The sequence below is a fragment of the Haematobia irritans genome, chromosome 2, assembly GCF_050003625.1.
Source record: "Haematobia irritans isolate KBUSLIRL chromosome 2, ASM5000362v1, whole genome shotgun sequence".
Lineage (NCBI taxonomy): Eukaryota > Metazoa > Arthropoda > Insecta > Diptera > Muscidae > Haematobia > Haematobia irritans.
Window position 1 is genome coordinate 103,648,546 of NC_134398.1, and position 22,469 is coordinate 103,671,014.

A 22,469-nucleotide genomic window follows, 5' to 3' on the forward strand; every position below is an offset into this window, starting at 1 on the left:
GCGAAATACTATATGCCCCATCAAGCTGTGGTACGAGAAACAAGTCTTACCACAAAGGTAAGAGTGGTGTTTGGTGCATTATCGAAAACATCGAACGGAAAGTCCTTGAATGATATCCTTCTTACGGGGCCAAGACTGCAGAGAGATATATTCGACATTATTACCAAATGCAGATCATGGAAATTCGGCATATCAGCCGACGTGGAAAAAATGTTCAGGCAGATAAAGATAGAAGAGGTCGACCAGGAATATCAATACGTACTCTGGAGAACTGGCAAGAACGAGCCAATTCAACAATATAAGCTGACCACAGTTACATATGGTCAGTATCAGCACCGTTTCTGACTATAAGGACGCTAATGGAAATTGGTAAGAGATGTCAAAATGTAGACATAGGCCGATTTGCTGACAGGAGCAGATTCAAGGGAAGAATGCCTGGAAATTCAGAAACAAATATGGAGAGAACTGGAGACTTACGGGTTCCATCTAAAGAAATGGATCGCCAATACCCCGGATGTTTTGTGTGCGGTGAACAGAAGAGAGGAAAATGAAGTATTGCAAATACAAGAGGATGAGTTTCTTAAAACATTAGGATTACAATGGAACCCCACCACGGATTGTTTCACCTTCAACATACAGATAGATGACGAAGATAAAATAACAAAGCGATTGGCGTTGTCGAGTTTAGCAAAGATTTTAGACCCGTTGGGATGGCTGACACCTGTTACAGTAACAGCTAAACTATTTATTCAACATCTGTGGAAGCAGCAAATAGAATGGGACTTATCACACGAAATTTGCAAGCGCTGAAAACCGTGAAAATACCCAGATGGTATAATATAACACCAGCCAGTGGAGTGCAGCTGCATGGGTTTCCAAAATTGGAACTTAGTGCTGCACATCTCCTAGCAAAACTACTGCAAAAGATAAGAAAAAGTGTGGCATCAGCGATAAAAGTTTATGAATGGAGTGATTCCATGATTACGTTAGCATGGATAAACAACTCAAAAAATATGGACAAATTTATCAAGAATAGAGTGGTGGATATTTTGGAACGAATCCCTGAAGCGAAGTGGGGATATGTAAAATCAAAGGAAAGCCCAGCAGATTTAGGCTCAATTTCATAAGTCTTTCATAGACACTATCTTCTTCTGCTGCAATTCTCGTCGCTGCTGACACAGTCGAATTCGTGTTCACTTTTTGCCATTCCATCTCATCCTTTACTAGCCATTCAGGCCCATTCCACCATAAATGGTTTTTTACTAATGTTTCCCCCGAAACATTAGTAAAAAACCATTTATGGTGGAATGGGCCTGAATGGCTAGTAAAGGATGAGATGGAATGGCAAAAAGTGAACACGAATTCGACTGTGTCAGCAGCGACGAGAATTGCAGCAGAAGAAGATAGTGTCTATGAAAGACTTATGAAATTTTCGTCGTTTAAGAAGAAACAAAGAGTTATGGCGTACGTTCTCCGGTTTATATAAATGTTGAGAATAAATAAGCCAGGAAGTGAGCATTTGACAGCAGGAGAGCTAGAAGAAGCCGAAATGACAATAATTAAGCTTCATCAGGAACTAGAATGGCCGGCTGAGATGAGGCAATTAAAAATATCAGGAGATGTAGATCATCGAAGCAAATTAGCTTTATTGTATCCGAAATTAGACAAAGCTGGAGTGATGAGGGTAGGAGGAAGACTGCAATATTCAGCGTTGCCGTAGAACCAGAAACATCCGATTATAATCCAAAAGTCGAGGTTAGCCGGAAACATCATACGACAGACACATTGTGAAACTTTACATGGGGGAATACGGCTAATGGAAAATGTGATTAGAAGGAAGTACTGGATTATCGGGGCAAAAAGCAGAATTAAGCTATGCATAAGATGCTGCCCAAAATGTGTACGGTATCGAGATGAATCAAGATGTCAGTTGATGGGGGACCTACCAGCGTGTAGAGTGAATATAAGCCAGTCATTTCAACATTGTGGAGTTGATTATGCAGGACCAATTCAACTGAGATGTTCAAAAACTAGGGGAACTAAAACCATGAAAGGCTATGTAGCTGTATTTGTCTGCATGGTAACAAAGGCAGTGCATTTGGAAGCAGTTAGCGAACTTACCACGGATGCATTTCTTGCAGCTCTTGCGCGATTCTTTGCAAGAAGGGCTAGGCAAGTGACATCTACTCGGAAAACGGGACGAACTTCATAGGATCATCAAAGCAACTAGACAAAGATTATGTAGAAGCCTTGAAAAATAACACTAAAGTTGCATCAATTATGGAGAGTGAGAAAATAATATGGCATATTATCCCCCCGGCAGCTCCTCACTTCGAAGGACTATGGGAAGCCGCGGTTAAGTCGATGAAGTATCATCTGAAAAGGATTATTGAAGCGGTGCTAAATTCAAGACCATTGCATGAGCTCAGTAGCAACGCAGAGGATGTAGACACCATAACCCCAGGACATTTCCTAGTTGGACGTCCATTGTTAGAAGCTCCGGCGAAGAGCGATGAAGGAAGCTTGGGATGTGTAAGCAGGTGGAGACTGCTGCAGCGGATAAAAAATCATTTTTGGAGAAAGTGGAAAGAGGAGTATTTAACCACTTTGCAGAATCGTACGAAATGGAGAAGAAAAGATCTAAATCTGGAGGTGGGACAAATGGTCATACTGAAGAATGAAGACACTCACCCTACTCGTTGGCCGTTAGCGAAAGTTACGGATGTACATACGGGTAAAGATGGAATAGTAAGAGTTTTACGGTCAAAACGCAAAGCGGAGAATTAAACAGACCAGTCACAAAGTTATGCCCATTAGAGCACGAAGGTGAAAAATTGGAAGAGATGAATATGGAAAACTCACGGCCAAAGACGGCACATAGGATCGAGACAAGGTCCACATCATTATCAATGGTGGTGATGTGGACTATGATGGTGAACCTCAGCTTGGTGATGTCGTCTATTATAATATCCAAAGAGATACACGAGCTTATAGACGAATGTGATGAGATGCAAAAGAAGAATGATCAAAAAGAGGATCATTGCTGCGATTCAGTTCCCAAGGGGGGCGACGGTCTAGATAGCCTATTTCCCGGCCGGCAGAATGTTCAAAGTAAATATCTTTTGAACATGAATGCGATAACAACATCTTGTAACGGCAACAATAAAAATATCTTAGAATTGGTCCCTATCATTAGATAGAGATTAGAGACGCATTTGTTTACTTAGGATCGCCATAAAATCATTGTACTAGCTGATAAGAGCGCATGTGTGTGGGAACTTAATGTAACAAAATAGGTAAGTGATAGCTGTGTGCGACGATCAGTTGGTCTAATGCACAGGCAGTTTAGTTTGTAAGTGTATATAAGGAAGAATATTTTTGTAAATAAATTAGTATGAAAAGAGTACTCGTCTTGTTTGGTTATTACCCAAACATTTACCGTATTGATGCTTTAAATTTTTTTCACTCCTAGTTTTCCTAAAAGCAAGAGTGTTATGGGTGCGTTGGAAAATTCACGTTGAAGTTCCGAAGTAGCGCTGGTGTTTGTTTTACCTGTCTTTTTCAGTTTGAGCCCAAGCAGAGATGAGCCTATCTTATAAACAACCTAGTGAGCTGCATTACAATCTCTATGTAAAAAAATTCTTTTTCGGATTTAAAAATATGAAAAATATCCGAAAATCGCAATAAATGTGTATAATAAAATATGTATTTTGCATTTATATTTTTTATTTCCAGAATTTGCAAAGTATTTCCAACCATCAATAAATATTGGTACCAAAATTAGACCTTTTCATACCAAAAGTCTACAACAGCAAAAGAAGAATATAAATCTGCAATTTTGAACTAAGAATTCATGATATTCTTTGCAGGTAATGTTTAACAAAATTACATTTTAATTAAAAATAAGTTCTAATTATTCTGTTTACTTTCAGAAAATGTAATTTAGCCTATATACCGCTGATTTATTGGAAATCTAGGCTCATCTACTGATCACTTGGTTATTATGATAAGGAAGATAGTAATTTATATAGTTTATTTTGTACCGTTTATTTTTTATTGATCGTTATTGTGTGTGTACGATATGTTAGAACAAAACACAAATAACAAAAACTAAATTCTTTTGTTTATAGCATAATTAACAAAAATAAAATATTGAATATTTTTTATAAGAAACGCATATTTTCTTTTATTTCAAATTTAAATTTTGGTTGCGCTTTATATTAATTCTTTGATTAAAATTTACTGCCAATAATTGAATCAATGAAATAGTTGATTGATTTTTATCGCGAAATTTATTAAAATTTAAATTGATTCAATTAAGAGTTATTGAATTTTATGTCAAAAAGCAAAAACTTTTTAATTGACTCAATTACACAATTAATTGATTCCGTGACAAAAGTCAATTAAATTTTTAATGAAAATCGTGTTGGGTTTCAATCAAAATGGGTGATTGATACTATAATTTTCGTGATTGAAATAAAAACAAGTATATACGGCCGTAAGTTCGGCCAGGCCGAATCTTATGTACCCTCCACCATGGATTGCGTAGAAACTTCTACGAAAGACTGTCATCCACAAATTTCAACTCACATGGTTGTTACATATCATACACTACCACCACGTACCAAATTTCAACCAGATCGGATGAATTTTGCTTCTCCAAAAGGCACCGGAGGTCAAATCTGGGGATCGGTTTATATGGGAGCTATATATAATTATGGACTGGCAGGAACCAATTCCTGCATGGTTGTTGGATACCCTATACTAACATCACGTACCAAATTCCAACCGAATGTGAAGAATTTTGCTCTTCCAAGGTGCTCCGGAGGTCAAATCTGGGGATCGGTTTATACGGGGCCTATATATAATTATGGACCGATATCGACCAATTTTTGCATGGATGTTTGAGGCCATATATTAACATCACGTACCAAATTTTAACTGAATCAGATGAATTTTGGTCTTCCAAGAGGCTCCGGAGAGGAAATCTGGTGATCGGTTTATATGGGGGCTATATATAATTATGGATCCATTGGACCAATTTTTGCATGGTTGTTAGAGACCATATACTAACACCATGTACCAAATTTCAGCCGGATCCGATGAAAATTGTTTCTCTTAGAGGCTCTTCAAGCCAAATCGGGGGATCGGTTTATATGGGGGCTATATATAATTATGGACCGATGTGGACCAATTTTTGCATGGTTGTTAGAGACCATATACTAACACCATGTACCAAATTTCAGCCGGATCGGATGAAATTTGCTTCTCTTAGAGGCTCCGCAAGCCAAATCGGGGGATAGGTTTATATGGGGGTTATACATAATTATGGACCGATGTGAACCAATTTTTGCATGGTTGCCGGATCGGATGAAATTTGCTGCTTGCGAGACCTCTATACGTAAAAGTGAACCGATATGGCCCATTTGCAATACCATCTGACCTACATCAATAATAACTACTTGTGCCAAGTTTCAAGTCGATAGCTTGTTTCGTTCGGAAGTTAGCGTGATTTCAACAGACGGACGGACGGACGGACATGCTCAGATCGACTCAGAATTTCACCACGACCCAGAATATATATACTTTATGGGGTCTTAGAGCAATATTTCGATGTGTTACAAACGGAATGACAAAGTTAATATACCCCCCATCCTATGGTGGAGGGTATAACAATTATATACAGCCGTAAGTTCGGCCAGGCCGAATCTTATGTACCCTTCACCATGGATTGCGTAGAAACTTCTACGAAAGACTGTCATCCACAATCGAATTACTTTGGTTGCGGCCGATGGCAAGCCATCATAAAACTTCTTAACATTATCTTCTAAATTGTAAGTTAGTCCATGTGGGATATATAGTAGACAAAAGAAAGGCCGATTAAATACTTATATATTCAGTTCTTGACCGGTATATAAAGGGAAGAAATAATTACGAACCGATATGAACCTTTGTGCGGTAATTATAGAGCCAGAATTGAAATATGAGGGTCGCTTTATACGGGGGCTATATACAATTATGAACACCAGTCTACCAAAAATGGCCCATTATATTATATTTTGACAAAATTTCCTAAAGACATAAAATGTTGACAAAATTTTCTATAGAAATATAAATTTTTTACAAAATTTTTTATGACAATAAAATTTTGGTAGATTATTTTTGGCTCGAGTGGCAATCGTGATTTTTCTGTGACTGGGGATCGGTTTATTTGGGGGCTATATATAATATAGATCGATACGGACCAATTTTGGCATGATTGTTATCGGCCATACACTAGCAAAATGTACCGAATTTCATCCGGATCGGACGAATTTTGCTCCTTCCAGAGCAGCGTTGCCAATTTAGATATTTTCCCGCTAGATTTGGCTTTTTTGAAGACGTTTAGCGGGAAAAAATGCATTTAGATTTTTTTCTGGTTTTTTCCTGACCCTTTTAGCTATTTTTAGCTTTTTTATTTTCGTTGTTGTTTTTGATTTCAGCTTAAAGCCATGCATTGACTAAACTACAAGAGTATCTTAACCAACAGAGGAAAGAATGTTTGTCAAATTTATTTGGGCAAAGCCATATAGACTGCAAGATGGTTGGATGAACGCACGTTTCGGAATTACCACATTCCTCATCAGCATCCTCTACTTGCAGCAAAACTATCAACCAATTATCAGAATAAATTCAGGCTGTTCACTATACCCAAAAGTAAACCACACTTGAACCTTCCGAAAAAAGGTTTTACATGATAGCCGGCTTAAGGTGGGTATTAAGTTCGAGTTTAGCCGCTAAAAACGTAATTTTTTCACGATTACTTTTCTTTAATAATCCATTTTAAGGAATACAAACATTGTGAAAATTTACTTTGGGCTTTTCCCCATCAAGTTATAATAAAATTTGCAACAAATACGTATAATTTCATGCATTTTTCTTACTGATTTAGTTTTCACTTTAGCGATTTTAGCGGCTAAACTCGAACTTAATACCCACCTTTATGCCGAAATAAATTCGTACAAACATATCTCTTTTCCTTTGCCACCGCCAAATCATCGATTTGAGTGCAGTTTGCTGGATTTATTTTGAGCGTGCTTCCTCCTTTTATACCCTGCGCCACACTGTGGAACAGGGTATTATAAGTTAGTGCATATGTTTGCAACTTCCAGAAGGAGACGAGATAGACACATGGTGTCTATAAAATTGCTTCAGATTTAAATGGTACCCATATTTTTTTACTAACATTGTGTTCCACCCTAGTGCATTAGCCGACTTAAATTTTGAGTCTATAGATTTTGTAGAAGTCTATCAAATTCTGTCCAGATCGAGTGATATTTAAATGTATGTATTTGGGACAAACCTTTATATATAGCCCCCAAACATATTTGACGGATGTGCTATGGTATCGAACATTTAGATCTACAAAGTGGTGCAGGGTATAATATAGTCGGCCCCACCCGACTTTAGACTTTCCTTACTTGTTTTTTATTCTGTTCACTTAAGAATAGCAGAAAACCTGTAGGGAGTCAAGTTCCATAAATAAAAAAAATCATTCAGTTTATTTATACCCCAAATTTTAATGCGTTAAACAAGCGTATGTCCATTATTAATTAATATTGTTACGAATTTGATAATTATAGACATAAGTTTATTTAAATTAGTTTCCGTTAATTTAAAATTTCAAATTGTAACGATAAAATTTCTCTATCACTTGTTGGAATCATCTATTCATTTTCTAGTATTTTCCTGAATTTCTTTTATGCTTACCGAAATGTTAGTTCTTACTCTCTTTGCTTTGCTTTGTTATTCTGCATTCTCATTTCATTTCATCTCATTGTCTATTGTCATTGTTGTTGTAGTAATGCGAGCATATATCTATGTGAGTGTGTATGTGTTTGGCAGCCACCATACGAATAACTTAATGGTCGTAGATACTTCTAGCATTGTCTAAGAATGTTCTGGCGTTGCCAGAATATTGTAGTGCTACCAGAATGTTCTCGTATTGCCACACCGTCATATATAAAAGCGCTCGCATGCGGCTAACGAGTCAGTCTTAATTAAAGCGTCAAACGAATAACTTCAGTGTGAACGAATTGTAAAGTGTGAAGTCATAGTAAATAAATTGTAGATTGTCGTTATTTAAAAGAACTGTGTTTTAATTGTCGGGTAATTAAAAACGCCTAAATATAAAAACGTAACAATTGGTGTCGGAAGTGAAATAACGAAAAAAAAATCTACAATGAAGTTTAATGAGCTTCGAGTGGAAGACTTAAAAAAGGAATTGAGCAAACTGGAGCTGCCGACAACAGGCAATAAGGCCCAGCTTCAAAAGCGTCTACTGGAAGAGTTTGAACGGCGTAATATGGACATTGCGACGCATGAGTTTGATTATAAGGAAGACATTGATAAATCAATACTCGTCAATACAAGCACTGTAGAAACTCCATCTGTGGCTTCGAATGTTGCGGATTACACATCAATGCTCAATGCTTTGAGCAAAATGATGGAAGAAAATTCTAGAAAAATGGAAGAAAATTCTAGAAAAATGGAAGAAAATTCTAGAAAATTGCTGAAAGAAAATGCCCTACAAATGGAAGCAAATTCTAGAAAAATGGAAGAAAATTCTAGAAAATTGGAAGAAAAATTCGACGAAACTTCTAGAATGGTCAACGAAAAATTACAACAAATTTCTGAAGGCATGGAGAAACGTGTGGACCATATAGAAAATCAAATTGTGGAATTGGATAAGAAAGTTCTTTCCGTGGATGAGAAAATTATGGTTCATGATGAGAAGTTTCTGCACATCGAGAAAAAAATGTCAGAGCTGGAAATTAAAGGTGGTCCAGTGCGCGTCATCGAGGGCTCAAAAATCAAAACTCCTGTTTTCGATGGCTCAACGTCATTTGATGTCTTCAAATTCCAATTCGAAATGGTTGCTTGTAGAAATTTGTGGAATGACGATGATAAAGCAATTGAACTTCTATTGGCATTAAAGGGCAATGCTGCTGATGTGATACAAAGCATTCCAGCTGCTTCTAGAAATAACTATAATGAAGTAATAGCGGCACTTCAACGCAAGTATGGTGGAGAGCACAAGCAGGACATCTTCAGAATGGAATTGAGAGGAAGAATCCAGAAATCGAATGAAACCCTACAAGATTTCGCAACAGAAGTTGAGCGTCTAGTGCTTTTGACATACCCAGGTGAGAGTCATCCTCTTGTGGACAGCATCAAGATTGAAACCTTCGTCAATGGTATTCGAGACCCAGATATAAAATGTGCAACATATGCGTCACAAAAGGCTACATTCGCTGAAACAGTAACATTCGCACTTGCACAGGAGACTGCGAGATTGCTAGCGCGGCCTCAAATTCACAAGGTACGTAAAGTAGAGACAGAGTGTGATGAATCAAAGTCCGTTATTGAGTCGATGAAAGAGGCCATGAAGCAGGCAATGCAAGAAATGAAGCAAGAAGCAAATAAATCCCGGATCAAATGCTATAACTGTGATAAGCCGGGACATCTAGCTCGAGAATGCAAAGCACGACGCAAACGGTCAAGGTCCACATCACCATCTCCATTAAACAATAGCCATAAGAAGGTGACCCCACAGTCAAGTGAGTCACCTTTAAACTAAATCGAGCTAGTTCAGCGGGGCAAGAGCTGGCTCCCACAGACGATGGCCCCACCATCTCCATAGCAATAGTTCAACAGAAAAATAACAATTTAACTATTGCGGGTGTTATTAATGGCGACAAGCGTACTTTGACGTTGGATACTGGTGCATCAAAGTCTATCATTAGATCTGATTTAGTAAAAGGAAAAGTTACACCACTGATTGGAGTCAAGCTACGCACGGCTACAGGGGAACCCGCAACCGTATATGGAAAGGTCACCGTAAAATTAACTAATGCTAACAAATCCGTTACTTATGATTTCATTGTGGCCGATATAGTAGACGAAGTTATAATTGGAGCGGATTTCATGATTGCTTTTGGTCTCAATTTGGATATGAAGCGTCGTGTAATGACATGGTGCGATGCCGAAATAACGGTAAACGTGGGATACGACGGGAATACACCTGTCAGACGTTTGACAACGAGCCAGTCAGAGTCTATACCACCGAATGCCGAAGCAATTATATGGGTTTCTATGAATGGAGATTGTGAAGTCGGCCAATTGTGGGTTGTTGAACCAGCAGAAAACAAAAGCAACAACATCTTGATAGCAAATGCCCTGGTAACAACGAACGAAGAGAGACTAATACCAGTTCGTGTCTTGAACTTGTCTGACAATCACGAGCAAATTGTAAAATTTTCTGACATTGGCAAATGTACACCAGCCGAGGCAATAGTCAATTTGGAAGGCAACTCATCAAAGACACATGGAGCAGTGAGAAAACATCTAGAAGCGTATGTCGAGGCTTGGACACGTCATCTATCGCCGTCAGAGAGAACTAAAGCCAAGCAATTGTTGTGGAAAAACGCCTCTGCTTTTGCTTCTGAAAAGGGAAATCAAGGAAGAACATCTGTAGTGAAACATGAAATTAAAACCGCAGAAGAAAGGCCCATAAAACAGGCACCTCGAAGTGTTCCCCTTGCAAAAAGAGACGAAGTTCAAAAGCTCATAAAGGAAATGGCGGAGAGTGGTGTGATCGAGCCGTCATCAAGTCCTTGGTGTTCCCCAGTTGTGCTGGTCAAAAAGAAAGATGGAAGTACCCGATTCTGCGTGGACTACAGAAAACTGAATGATGTCACCAAAAAGGACAGTTATCCGCTTCCACGCATTGATGACACGTTGGACACACTAGCCGGAACAACATGGTTTTCTACGCTCGATTTGCAGAGTGGATATTGGCAAGTAGAGATCGCCGAGAAAGACAAGGAAAAGACGGCTTTTGGCGTTAATGGCGGTCTCTGGCAATTCAATGTAATGCCGTTCGGGCTCTGCAACGCTCCGGCTACCTTCGAAAGATTGATGGAGCGGGTACTGAAGGGGTTGCACTGGAAATCGTGCTTGATATACTTGGATGACATCATAGTGATGGGCAAAACATTTGACGAGCACCTTAAGAACTTGAAAGACGTTATCCAGCAATTGTCAGCCGCTGGTCTACGCCTTAACGCAAAGAAATGCTCCCTTTTCCAGCGGGAAGTTAAATACCTGGGTCATCATGTGACTGCAGAGGGCATATCCACCGATGAAGACAAAATCCAAGCTGTCAGAGATTGGCCACGACCCCGAAATCTCCACGAATTAAGAAGTTTCCTTGGGTTATGTACATATTACCGACGATTCGTCCCAAACTTCGCCAGCATCGCCGCTAGTCTCCACAAATTGACGCAAAAAGGTCAGAAGTTCCAGTGGAGCGACGAACAGGAGGATTCATTCCAACATTTAAAAGAACTTTTATGTTCAGCTCCTGTTCTAGCGTATCCTATTCCGGGCGAAAAATTTGTTTTGGATACAGATGCTAGCGCGCATGGTATTGGAGGTGTGCTATCCCAACAGATAGACGGCAAGGAGAAGGTCATCGGATATTTCAGCCGAACGTTGTCCAAGCCCGAAAAGAACTACTGTGTAACGCGACGAGAGCTGCTAGCCGTCATAGAGAGTGTAAAACATTATCATAAATATTTGTATGGACAACACTTCTTGCTCAGGACTGATCACTCAGCTCTACGATGGTTGCTCCAATTCAAGAATCCGGAAGCTCAACTGGCACGTTGGATCGAGAGGCTCCAAAGCTATGATTTCAGTGTCGAGCATAGAAAAGGTGGAAAACACGGTAACGCTGACGCTTTGTCACGTCGACCTTGCAGTATAGAATGCAAGCACTGCTCGAAGGCTGAACACAAGGAGGAGATTGTTGATATTCGGCTGTTACACGTCGAATCTGGAGTGGACTGGCCAACAGAACAGCGTAAAGATCCCATTTTGAACAAAATTATTTCGGCAAAGGAAGAGAACAAGAAGCCCAGTAAGAAAGACATCGCAGCCGAAAGTCCACTTATGAAATCATACTGGGCTCAATGGGATAGTTTAGTTCTAGTCAATGGATCCCTGCAACGTAAATGGGAAAGCGAAGATGGCAAGAGCAGCCGAAATTTGATCATCGTTCCAGATTCCAAAATAAGAGATGTTTTGGCGGAGTTCCATAATGGTCCCAGTGGAGGTCATCTGGGAATAACCAAAACCGCCGAGAAAGTGAAGCAACGATTCTACTGGGTTGGATGCCAGAAATCAATTGCTGAATGGGTAGCCAATTGCGAGAAGTGCATGAAGGCGAAAGGTCCAACAAGGAAAAGTCGAGGTCCTATGCAAGAATATAGACCAGGAGCCCCGTTTGAAAGAATAGCAATGGACGTGGCAGGCCCTTTCCCAGTAAGTGATTCTGGAAACCGTTATGTCCTTGTGGTCATGGATTACTTCAGCAAATGGCCGGAGGTGTATGCAATTCCAAACCAAGAAGCAAAAACGATTGTGGATGTTGTCAACAAAAACTGGATATGTCGCTACGGTGTGCCGTCCGAGATTCACTCAGACCAGGGAAGAAATTTTGAATCGGCCATATTCAAAGAGATGTGTGAATCCCTTGGTATCAAGAAAACGAGGACTACACCATTACATCCGCAATCCGATGGCATGGTAGAAAGGTTTAATCGCACTCTGGAGGAACATCTTCGAAAAGTAGTGGACAACGGCCAGAGGGACTGGGACGAGCATATACCAAAGTTTTTGCTGTCCTATAGATCTGCCATTCATGATTCCACCTCTCGAACACCGGCCAATGTTCTATTCGGAACTGAGTTGAAGTTGCCTGGAGATCTGATATTCGGCGCTAAACCTAATGAGCTCGCCATGGAAGAAAACAGAAACGACATCCCAAACACTTTCGGTGAAGTTCACGAATCAGTGCGCAACAAAATAAAAATGGTCAGCAACAGAATGAAGGCGAGATACGATCGTGCTGTAAATACTGAGGGCTTCCAAGAAGAAGAATTGGTTCTGCTATTTAACCCGCAACGAAAGAAAGGATTGTGTCCTAAACTGCAAACACAGTGGGAAGGCCCATACAAAGTCATCAAGAAGATCAATGATGTTGTATACCGGATTCAGAAGGACGACAGCCCTAGATCAAAGATGAAAGTTGTACATCTGGAACGATTGGCTCCTTACGGAACAGGTTCTGTGCCTGTTCGGGACGAACAGGCTTAAGCGGGAGGCAGTGTTACGAATTTGATAATTATAGACATAAGTTTATTTAAATTAGTTTCCGTTAATTTAAAATTTCAAATTGTAACGATAAAATTTCTCTATCACTTGTTGGAATCATCTATTCATTTTCTAGTATTTTCCTGAATTTCTTTTATGCTTACCGAAATGTTAGTTCTTACTCTCTTTGCTTTGCTTTGTTATTCTGCATTCTCATTTCATTTCATCTCATTGTCTATTGTCATTGTTGTTGTAGTAATGCGAGCATATATCTATGTGAGTGTGTATGTGTTTGGCAGCCACCATACGAATAACTTAATGGTCGTAGATACTTCTAGCATTGTCTAAGAATGTTCTGGCGTTGCCAGAATATTGTAGTGCTACCAGAATGTTCTCGTATTGCCACACCGTCATATATAAAAGCGCTCGCATGCGGCTAACGAGTCAGTCTTAATTAAAGCGTCAAACGAATAACTTCAGTGTGAACGAATTGTAAAGTGTGAAGTCATAGTAAATAAATTGTAGATTGTCGTTATTTAAAAGAACTGTGTTTTAATTGTCGGGTAATTAAAAACGCCTAAATATAAAAACGTAACAATATATATCTTGACATCAAATTACCTTATATTTTACCTTATATTCTACAAAAGAGAAAGATATTTCATTTTTATAACCAATTGATACCCAGAGTGATGAATTTCTAAATTCGTTCTACGATTAAATCTAAACAATTTATTGATTTCTATATTAATATCAAAACATTTACGACATTTTTTAACATTCGCCAAATATTCAAACTACAAAAAACTACTTTATATAAATTCTTAACTTAATTTCACAATGATTAAACGTTTATTTGAGAACAAACAATACTTTGAACGTTGGTAGAGTTACAAAGCTCAAGGTAAAATACTAATATTAGAAATAGTGGTTAAGCAATAAAAGATTTATTAGGATAAATCACAGTGTTTTGGACAAAGTTGAAATTGAGTAAATTTTCAAAAGAAAATATCGTTATTGTTACGACGTTGGCCCAGCATATTAGGAATCGAGTTCGAACCTAGTTAGGGAATATTGTCATTATTGTCCCTCCTTTTTTATTGTTTTAGCTCTTGGTTAATTAAAAGACACCATACATTTTGACCTTTGCACAAAACTCTCTACTCTTATTTCGTTTCTTTTTATCGCTATCTTTAAGTACTTTATATTAAGCGCCTTTTAAATATATATTGTTTGAATCGAAAAGGTTACCAAAAAAAATAAAATAATGTACATTTTGAAATTGAACTTCGTGTGAAAGGCTTTAATATGAATTCGGTATAAATTTGCTATGAGGTAAAGTAGGAGGGTTATCGCCATTACATTTCAGGGGGCTGTCATGGATTCTTGTGGGCAGTCCAAAGGGGAGCTTAAGTCGGAAGACAGAATCAAAGTACCACCGCCCGGTACCAACGTTGATATAATATGTGCGTGATAATCCTCTTCACATTTTGTGCCTATATGGAAATGAAATTGGTTTGCTGCTTTTTTTTAAAGGGGTAAACGAATAAAGTGTCCACACTCGATGGACAATATTGCCAGATGGTATGTGGTACCTTATCCACCAGCCAAATTTTGGAGATGGTAGGTTAGGCTAGGTGGCAGCCCGATGTATCAGGCTCACTTAGACTATTCAGTCCATTGTGATACCACATTGGTGAACTTCTCTCTTATCACTGAGTGCTGCCCGATTCCATGTTAAGCTCTATGACAAGGGACCTCCTTTTTATAGCCTAGTCCGATTTTATAGCCTAGTCCGAACGTTCCACATTGCAGTGAAACCACTTAGAGAAGCTTTGAAACCCTAAGAAATTTCACCAGCATTACTGAGGTGGGATAATCCACCGCAAAAAAACTTTTTGGTGTTCGGTCGAAGCAGGAATCGAACCCACGACCTTGTGTATACAAGGCGGGCATGCTAACCATTGCACCACGGTAGCTCCGTGGCTCCATCTCCACGGTGGAGATGGTAGGAAATCAGTTAAAAGGAACTGCAGTTGGCATAACTTCACGCACATAAAAATGGAATTAGAGACCCATAACAACATTACATTTTCGCAGCAAATATATACACCTTGTTGTAAAGTTTTTGCCTCATATTCATAAAAGTTAACGTAAACTTTAAATCTACTATTACCATACAAATTCCTTAGATAAACTGTTCTCAAGTTAAAGTTACTAAGTTAAAAAATTAGATATAAATTGATTTATACAAAAAAATATTGTCGCGAAGCCAAAGATTTCATGTCCTTAAAATACGAACGCGAATTTTCCTTATAATAGCATTTGTGAATTTTTCTTACATAAACTGTGTTCCTTGTCCAAAAGGCGACAAAGTCTTTTTGGTCAGTGAAGTCGTTTTGTCCCTAACCTAACCTAACCTAACCTATCATGGAAGAAACAGTTTTTTAAAACTAGGGTCAATTCTGAAAAATTCTTAAAATTAATGAAATAGTTGTTGTTGTTCTAACATTTTTTAACGTAGTTTCATCCATTTTGTTCTATGCTTGTGTAGTTCAGCTGGTAGCCAGATCAAGGAACTCTGCGACAAGGATGGGGTGTGTCCAGAGTGATCTGGTAGTGAGACGGGTAGGCTTAGCTGGGCAAGCAAAAAGGTGACGAGTGTCATGTGGCCCTTGATTACAGATGGGACACACGTCAGCTACGCTGCTATCAATCACTGATAAGTATGAATTGAGGCGGCTGCACTTGCCTGATCTTAGTTGGGCCAAAACTACCCTTGTCTGCCGTGGGAGGTCTCTCTCCTCCGGTGCTATGGGCGGCGGTCGGACTCCGAGAACAGGATTAACCTTGTAGCTTCTCACCGCTTCAGCTACAGTATCCTCATGAATCCTGTTCAGACCTGTCTGGTATGCTGCCTGATCTAGAGGCTCTCTTTTGTAACGCTGGATCTCGGGCTCTAGAAGGTGTGAAGATCAACCCTTACATTCCTGGGTGGAGGTTGTCTATCCACAAGATGGTGATTCGGATGACAACTTCGATGGCAACCCAAGAGGTACTGCTTTGACAACATGTAGTTGTGTAAAGGTGATCCAGGGGAGACATCCTGTTGCGGTTCTAAGGGCAGCGTTCTGACAGGTCTGTATGCTTTTCCACTGCGTATCGCTCGTTTGAGGTGTCCACACTGGCGCTGCATAGTTTACTACTGACCGGCCAATTGCCTTATATGTAGTTAACAAGGTTTCTTTGTCCGCACCCCAAGTGCTGCCGGCAAGCGACTTAGGGGCCTTGTTTCTACCGCGGAGCTTATCACAAATTGCAGTGGCATGGGCGGACGGCTTATAAAGGCTGTCGAATGTAAGGCTGTCGTCGTACTGTGTACCTTACGGAATCCATGTTGATGGTGTGCAGCTGGAAAATTCTCCACAAGGCTGGGGAGGAGTAGTGCCTCAAGTGTCTTGGCTACTGGCGAGAGAAGGGATATCGGTCTGTACGATTCACCTTTACTCGAATCTTTGCCTAGCTTCAGTAGTGGAATCACTCTTCCCATCTTCCAGACATCGGGTATAATGAGGGATTCTAAGGACAAATTGAGGAGTCTGGTCAGGTACTCAACTCCCAGTATTCCCAGATGCTTCAGCATTAGCATTGAAATTCCGTCGGGGCCCAGCGCCTTAGATGGTTTCGCGCTGTTGATGACATTGGTAACATCGGCTGCGGTAAATTGTGGTGTGTCGTCGGCTCGGAGACCACGTATGCGACGAGTGGCTCTCCTTTTCGCTCTATCACTCTCGGGATGCTCGACAAACTGTCGGTTGAAGTATTTGGCGCATCTCTTCGGATCAGTCACAGTTACGTCGCCAAAGGTGACTGAAATCCCATCATCCCTTGCAGCGGGGTTCGAGAGGCCTCTCACTGTTGACCACATTTACCAGTTCCGGTGCCTAAATTACATTGCTTCAGGTGCTCTAACCAAGTGTTCCTCTTGTGCTTGTCGACTATCTTACTAATCTCTAGATTTAGTTCTCTGATTCTAAGATCAGCAGGATTAGCACGACGGCATTCATCACGCTCGTCGGGAGTCCCGCCGCTTCGGCTGGGAAGTTGGGCCTCACTTGGGCAATGCGACCAGCGGGTATGAAGCGAGCGGCTGCTGCGTTGATGATGTCCCGGAACGCCCTCTGGGCAACATAAACATGAGAGGGGGACGGGAGCTCACTGAAGCGGCGATCGGTGTATTCTCTGTTGGCCAGTTGGCTTTCTTTTGATTGATAAACGTCCGGGGTTCAGAGGTTATGAAATCGGAGGGTCGGTTAATGGTGAGAATTTTGGGGAGGTGGTCCAATCCCAATGAAATGACGGGTTGCTAGGAAACGCCATTTATCGGACCAGGCGACGCTAAAGATAAATCTGGCGAACTGCTGCAGTCACCCATAATTAGGCCCAATTAGTCGACCTGTAGACGGGTCGACAGGTGGCGACACTTTGACAAGTCGTACTTTTTCTAAGGTAACGACATCAAAAGGAGGTAATCCCTCACGAAAGAGATTCAAGGAACGCTGAAATGCTTTGTTTATCCTAAAGAAGTTAGGATCAGTCGACCCAAGCACGCTGTCGGCTAAACAAAACGATTCCTTAAAACGGGCTCAAGGAATTCTTGAGGCTGGAAAAAGGGAACGATCACCGGATGAGCACCATCCTCCAAAAGGGATCAAAGATTGTTTGCCTCAGTTGCTAAAGACAGCCTTGTAATGGCTATCATTAATAAAGGAGCATTGGACGGTATGGTTCCAAAGCAAAAATGGGGAGAAATTGAGAATGCTCTGTCTGTCGTCTACTCACAGGTGCTGGAAAAGTTTCCCGGTCCAGATCCTCGACCCCAAGAGGCTGGTTGGTATCTAGGACGATTTAAGCTAGTCGCATTTGAGGACCAGAGGTCTATAGCATGTTTTAAAGCTTCTCTGATACTAATTGGTGAAGTTTGGGAAGGAGCTGCCCTTCTGACCCTGAATCTATTTTAAATAGACTGAAACGATGCAATCCAGATCTTCCAACAGCTGATTGGAAGGTTGGCCGTTTGGATGAAGTGGATGGACCAAGACGGCATGCAGTGTTTATATCGAACACTCAGTCTTTGCCACATCTAGCAAAGTCCCAGGGCCGTGTATGTTATGGCTTTCATTATATCCAAATGAAGGTATATAACAACGATCAGCTAAAGGATTCAGAAATGGACAAGCCTCTGTCTGAATCAGAAGTAAGCGGATCCTCTTGAATCAGAAGTAAGCGGATCCTCTCGAGGGAGATACCAAAGTTGAAGACATGGATAGACACCGTATGCGAGAGGAGGTTTCTATTGCCTCAGAACTCACCAAAGTTGAACCTATGGTTATTGCGAGATTCACCGAGATCTCTGAAGAGGATATTCTTGATGACTCGATTGAAGCGGCTGATGTGACGGTTGTTGAAAATCTCGATGGTTCTACGGATCCTCCAGATAAATCTTCATCATTGTAAGGCTGCATGTGCTGCCTTAAAAGTTCTCCTGATGAAAGGGGACATAGACATAGTTCTTATTCAAGAACCATATGTTTATAGAAACAAAATATGTGAATTAAGTACTCCAGGTTTCAAACTATTGCAGTATACTGGTAATGATGTAATTCGAGCCTGTATAATTGCTAAAAACGAGCTTAACTTGTTTCTGCTTCCTTCAATGTGCAATGCAGACACTGTCGTTGCTAATTTAGAAATAGCCAAATGCAAATATTGGGTATCTTCGGTCTATATGGGACATGACAGGGAGATGCCTCCGTTAAGACCTTAGTTGAGGAGTCACTGAAAACAAAGACGAAACTCATTATGGGATGCGATGCGAATGCGCATCATAGTATATGGGGAAGTAGTGATACTAATGCAAGGGGAGAGTCGCCAATAGAGTTTATTTTGCGTACTAATCTGGGAGTCTGCAACAAGGGATACGCCCCAACCTTTGTCACTAAAAACAGGCAAGAGGTTTTGGACATCACCTTGGCCTCACAAGAACTGAATGAAATGATATCTGAGTGATAGGTTTTAAGTGAACACAGCTTCTCAGATCATCGCTACATCAGTTTCAAATTTGATGTTCATATCACCAAGACCATATTTCCGCCAAATGTTAGGAAAGCTGACTGGAATAGGTATAGGGAATCGTTCAATATAATGATACCGGAAATAACAGAGGCAAATATGAGAAATGTGCAAGATATCGAACACGCAGTGGAGCAGATTACTAAGGTCTTCAACATCTCAGTGAAAGCTGCATGCCCTAGAGGGAAGCCAAGGGGGAAAAATCGACCACCATGGTGGTCTACGGAATTAAGTAATATGAGGAAATCCTGCAGGAAGCTCTTTAACAAGGCAAAGTCCACCAGATACAAGCGAGAACTGAGAAAGGCTCAGCATAACTCTTGGAATGATTACTGCAGCAGTATTGAGAATACGTCCGAGGCTTCCAGACTACGGAAGGTTCTAGCATCCACCAACTCCGCTCCAGGTTTCATTAAAACATCGGAGGGCAATTGGACAACGTCCAGTGAGGAGACGCTGGAGGTACTATTGGACACACATTTTCCTGGAAATCAGACGGTTGAACCATGTACTGGCGGTGCCACAGTTGCTCAGCGGTCGTTTCCTGTCGAGGAAATTGTATCGGAAACTAGAATAAGATGGGCGCTAAATAGCTTTGGACCATTCAAATCCCCCGGACCTGATGGAATTACTCCGGCGGAGTTACAAGCAGTAACTGACTAAATTACCCCCTGGTTGTCGGCGATATATAAAGGATGTATCAACTTATCATATATCCCAGGTAAGTGGAGGGAAACAAAAGTCGTTTTCATACCTAAAGCGGGAAAAGCCTCTCACTCGACAGCATGCATACTCGAAGGACAGGTCTACTGAGACCGCACTACATGAACTAGTCAGCTTTATTTAAAGCTCACTATCTGTCAAAGAATACACAATCGTGGCGTTTCTAGACATCGAAGGGGCGTTCAATAATGTCCATCCGAGCTCGATATTAAATGGACTGACAACTCTGAATGCTGATCCATGTATACTTAGGCTGTTAGACGAACTGCTAATGAAGAGACGTATTTCAGCCACACTAGGCCAAGCAAACATACAAAGGTATGTGAACAGAGGCACTCCCCAAGGAGGAGTTCTATCACCTCTTCTTTGGAATGTTGCTATAAATAACCTTCTGGTTACCCTAGAAGAAGAAAGAATAAAAGTGGTGGCATACGCATATGATGTGGCTCTGGCAGTCAGGGGAAAAATCCCATTAACAATCAGAGATAGTATTCAGAGGGCCCTCCGGATGACTGAGAAATGGGCGAAAGATAATGGTCTTGGTGTAAATCCAGCAAAGACAGAACTAGTCATGTACTGTAAAGATAGCAAAACTCCCACGGTTTGGCCCATTTCCTTAGGGGGTACTGAAGTTCCGTTTGGTGAGTGTGCAAAATACCTTGGCGTTATTTTGGACAGGAAGCTTAATTTTAGGCTTACTATTGAAGAGAGGGCGAGAAAAGCCACGGTAGCTTTGTACTCGAGCAAAAAGGCAATAGGGAAAAAGTGGGGACTAAAACCAAAAATTGTACATTGGCTATACACGACAGTGGTTAGACCTATAATGCTATATGGTGTTGTAGTCTGGTGGCCGGCACTTCAGAGACTGACTTGTTTAGATAAAGTTCAGCGTATGGCGTGTTTGTGTATTTCAGGCGCATTCAGCAAGACAGGAACAAATTCCCTTAATGTCATGCTGCATCTATTGCCTTTAGACATTTTGGCCAAACAGTCAGCTGCAACAACGGCTGTGCGGTTGCGCGAGCTATCGCTGTGGTCGGAAAAAGGTTACGGTCACAGTTCGGTCCTCAAAATAATGCCAGATGTGCCTAACGTAGTGGATTACACTTTGGCGAGTCCACTTTTCGAGAAAAAGTTTGAGACTCTAATCCCCAACAGTGAGGCGTGGTGCACACAGAACCCGAGGAATAAATAATGTATAGATTTCTACACTGATACTCCAAATTGGATGGACAAGTGGGGTTCGGAGTATATTCTAATGATCTGGAACTTCGAATAGCGAAAAGATTACCTAATCATTGTAGTGTTTTTTAGGCTGAAATATTAGCAATAAGAAAGGTGGCGAATTGGCTGAGAAGTAATGTTCCAAAATATGTGGGCATTAATATATACTCAGACAGTCAACCTGCAATAAAATCATTGGACTCTGTGTTCCTCAACTCGAAAACGGCCATCGACTGCCGCAAATCTCTCAATGAGATGGCTGAGCAGTACAATATTCACCTAATATTGGTGCCTGGCCATAGGAACATACCGGGGAACTGCGAAGCGGATGAGTTGGCAAGGCTAGGGACTACCTTACATATTCCAGGGGAACTAGAATTTGTTGGTATGCCCCTAGCTACCTGCAAGCTCATGCTGCGTGAGAAGGCTGTTATGATGGCAAATGTTCGATGGGAGAATTGCAAGGGTTGTAACGACACCAAGCAAATATGGCCCCATTTCAACTTAAACCGCACACTAGATATGCTAATGTTCTCGATACGTCAGATATCACTCCTGATATCTGCTATAACGGGTCGCTGCCTGATAGGCGATTTTGCAAAAACTATTGGCGCGAAGTATAATGACTATTGTATGAGCTGTCATGATGCGGAGGAAAAAGAATCAATTAAACACCTCTTGTGTGAGTGTCCTGCATTTTGTGTAAAGCGCAAGCAACTTTTAGGAGCATATACCTTCAGATTACTGGCGGATCTGGAAAACGTTAACTTAAGCAGTCTGCTAATGTTTTTGGGACAATCTGGTTGGTTCAGCGAAGAAAAATAATCGAGAAGGTTCAGCGGTTAAAACTAGAAGTGCCCATATGTAATAGGTACTTTTAGTTAATGTGGTATCACAATGGACTGAATAGTCTAAGTGAGCCTGAATCTTAATCGGGCTGCCACTTTAACCTAACCTAACCTACCCCCATACATTCCATATAGGGGTCACTAGTGTCTGGCACAAGCGGGATAGGTCTATACTGCACGGAACGGTGTATTATGAAAGCCAGGCCACCACCTCCACTTCTTGTGCGATCCTTTCGAAGCACATTGTATCCATCACAATGGCGTAGGCTGCAGGTGGAATTCAGCTTAGTCTCCTGGATCGCCGCGACGCTTATCCTTTTCCGATTCATAAAGTCCACGATTTCG

General features: G+C 40.8%; 1 protein-coding gene and 1 long non-coding RNA gene across 4 annotated transcripts in view; one reads left to right on the top strand and one right to left on the bottom strand.

Annotated features, from left to right (window-relative positions):
* The window catches only part of l(2)gd1 (lethal (2) giant discs 1), a 231,834-nt gene that overhangs the window by 203,875 nt on the left and 5,490 nt on the right, over positions 1-22,469 (bottom strand). The gene's annotated exons all lie outside the window — the stretch shown is intronic.
* On the top strand, positions 3,435-4,082 carry LOC142225930 (uncharacterized). The gene is made up of 3 exons (XR_012719519.1): positions 3,435-3,630; positions 3,736-3,869; positions 3,933-4,082. It is a non-coding gene; the product is annotated as an uncharacterized LOC142225930 (long non-coding RNA).